Genomic DNA, 3,181 nt, shown 5'->3' with positions numbered 1-3,181 from the left:
CCCTTAGTCGCCATTATCCATCGGTGCGAGTCGTTCTTCAATCTTTCCCAATTCGTAGATTCATTCCCCTGTCTGTCTTCCGTAGCCACTGCCATCTTCCATGGAGATACTTCCCCAGTATTCTCGGCATACTCGCCTTCACCAGGACCTTTTTCGTGGTGATATTGAAATTGGGGCAGGACATTGATACCTCCCCAAGTGTGTTCCCGATTTGCTTTGAGTACTTGGTCGAATTTAACCCTTGCCATCCTGGCCAACTTCCAGCGTGAGCGTAGGCACTTGTACCCTTATTACTCCGTATTTCCCCCCACCTCCTGAGTTACGGTGTGGCCGCTTCTTCCCAGATACACATATGTAAGGAATGTCTCGGTAGCTCCCCGATCTCCCACACTGCTTTCATCAGGATCATCCACACGCTCAGCCGCCAAGTACACCTCATCGCGTGTCCTCCACTCGATTCGCTTCTATAAAAACAAAATAAAAGAATAGCAGTGCTCTGTGACGGGTCTCCCCTTCACAGGTCCCACTTAAATTACACACATATTATACAGGCTGCAATTACTGCAATCGCCGCGTCCCTTTTCCCTTTCTATCCTTACATTTCTGATAAATTTCCCTTCCCGATTGCTTGGGCAGCAACTCATATCAACTTAGCTCAGTCAGTTTTAATTTCCCAGAACCTTATGTGCAGCCTTTGTGATGTAACCTTACTGGAGTTCACACAGCACTATCCCATCAAAGTTCAAGTTCGTTAACACCTCGCGATCATTTCCATATTAAAGGAGCTCTTTCGGTATTCAACACTCCTGCTTAGAAGAAAAGAAAAGCACACATTGTGGCTTTCCTGCCGGCCCAATGGGTTCATTCATCAATTCTCATCCCCTTTCTGTTACCGAGGGAAACATCCACTCCAATGCCAAACTTAACATTTTCTTAATTAAAAAAAATGCTGTAAATATTTACATTCAACTCTCACAAGGTGTTGCTTCCTGAAGTCTTGTACAGAGAGTTACCTTCCTTTATTTCCACACTTTAAAAGTTGACAGACACAGTCCATTACTCATTACAATCATTCTGTAAAGCATTCCGCGCATACCAACTGCATTCGCCTTTTCCCCCCTGGTCTGGTCAAAAATGTTTTTATTTTTAAAATACCAAATGTTATGTGATTGCCTCATGTCCAGAACTAAAGGTTTCGCACACAATTTACACCAACCAGGATTTCACCTCATCATCATAGGCAGTCCCTCGGAATCGAGGAAGACTTGCTCCCGCTCTAAAAATGAGTCCTTAGGTGACTGAACAGTCCGATACGAGAACCACAGTCCCTGTCACAGGTGGGACAGATCATCACAGGCAGTCCCTCGAAGCGAGGGTGACTTGCTTCCACGCCAAAAAAGGGATGAGTTCGCAGGTGTTTCAATGAAGGACCTAATATTCCAGGTCCTGAACTACATCCTGAAGGGTGGAAGATGCCTGTGCGTAGATTTTATTAACGTGGGGTGGCCATTGGAAATCAGCCACCACACGGGGCTTGACAAAGCTAGGTCTTGGTCCAGTGGCAAGGGTTATCCAAGGAGTCGTTGAGGGAAAGGGTTGAGGGACAGATGGTCATTGAGGGAAAGGATAGCTGGGACTGGTTTGCCGCACGCTCTCTCCGCTGCCTGCGCTTGATTTCTGCATGCTCTCGGCGTTAAGACTCGAGGTGCTCAGTGCTCTCCCGGATGCTCTTCCTCCACTTAGGGCGGTCTTTGGCCAGGGACTCCCAGGTGTCAGTGGGGATGTTGCACTTTATCAGGGAGGCTTTGAGGGTGTCCTTGTAACGTTTCCTCTGCCCACCTGGGGCTCGCTTGCCGTGAAGGAGTTCCGAGTAGAGCGCTTGCTTTGGGAGACTCGTGTCTGGCATGCGAACAATGCGGAGCTGATCGAGTGTGGTCAGTGCTTCAATGCTGGGGATGTTGGCCTGGTCAAGGATGCTAATGCTGGTGCATCTGTCCTCCCAGGGGATTTGTAGGATCTTGTGGAGACATCGTTGGTGGTATTTCTCCAGCAACTTGCGGTGTCTACAGTACATGGTCCATGTCTCTGAGCCATACAGGAGGGCAGGTATCACTACAGCCCTGTAGACCATGAGCTTGGTGGCAGATTTGAGGGCCTGGTCTTACATAGAAACATAGAAACATAGAAAATAGGTGCAGGAGCAGGCCATTCAGCCCTTCTAGCCTGCACCGCCATTCAATGAGTTCATGGCTGAACATGAAACTTCAGTACCCCCTTCCTGCTTTCTCGCCATAACCCTTGATCCCCCGAGTAGTAAGGACTTCATCTAACTCCCTTTTGAATATATTTAGTGAATTGGCCTCAACTACTTTCTGTGGTAGAGAATTCCACAGGTTCACCACTCTCTGGGTGAAGAAGTTTCTCCTCATCTCGGTCCTAAATGGCTTACCCCTTATCCTCAGACTGTGACCCCTGGTTCTGGACTTCCCCAACATTGGGAACATTCTTTCTGCATCTAACCTGTCTAAACCCGTCAGAATTTTAAACGTTTCTATGAGGTCCCCTCTCATTCTTCTGAACTCCAGTGAATACAAGCCCAATTGATCCAATCTTTCTTGATAGGTCAGTCCCGCCATCCCGGGAATCAGTCTGGTGAACCTTCGCTGCACTCCCTCAATAGCAAGAATGTCCTTCCTCAAGTTAGGAGACCAAAACTGTACACAATACTCCAGGTGTGGCCTCACCAAGGCCCTGTACAACTGTAGCAACACCTCCCTGCCCCTGTATTCAAATCCCCTCGCTATGAAGGCCAACATGCCATTTGCTTTCTTAACCGCCTGCTGTACCTGCATGCCAACCTTCAATGACTGATGTACCATGACACCCAGGTCTCGTTGCACCTTCCCTTTTCCTAATCTGTCACCATTCAGATAATAGTCTGTCTCTCTGTTTTTACCACCAAAGTGGATAACCTCACATTTATCCACATTATACTTCATCTGCCATGCATTTGCCCACTCACCTAACCTATCCAAGTCACTCTGCAGCCTAATAGCATCCTCCTCGCAGCTCACACTGCCACCCAACTTAGTATCATCCGCAAATTTGGAGATACTGCATTTAATCCCCTCGTCTAAATCATTAATGTACAATGTAAACAGCTGGGGCCCCAGCACAGAAC

Source organism: Pristiophorus japonicus, unplaced genomic scaffold, assembly GCF_044704955.1.
Source record: "Pristiophorus japonicus isolate sPriJap1 unplaced genomic scaffold, sPriJap1.hap1 HAP1_SCAFFOLD_2692, whole genome shotgun sequence".
Taxonomy (NCBI): Eukaryota; Metazoa; Chordata; class Chondrichthyes; family Pristiophoridae; genus Pristiophorus; species Pristiophorus japonicus.
This window is presented reverse-complemented; position numbering follows the sequence as displayed.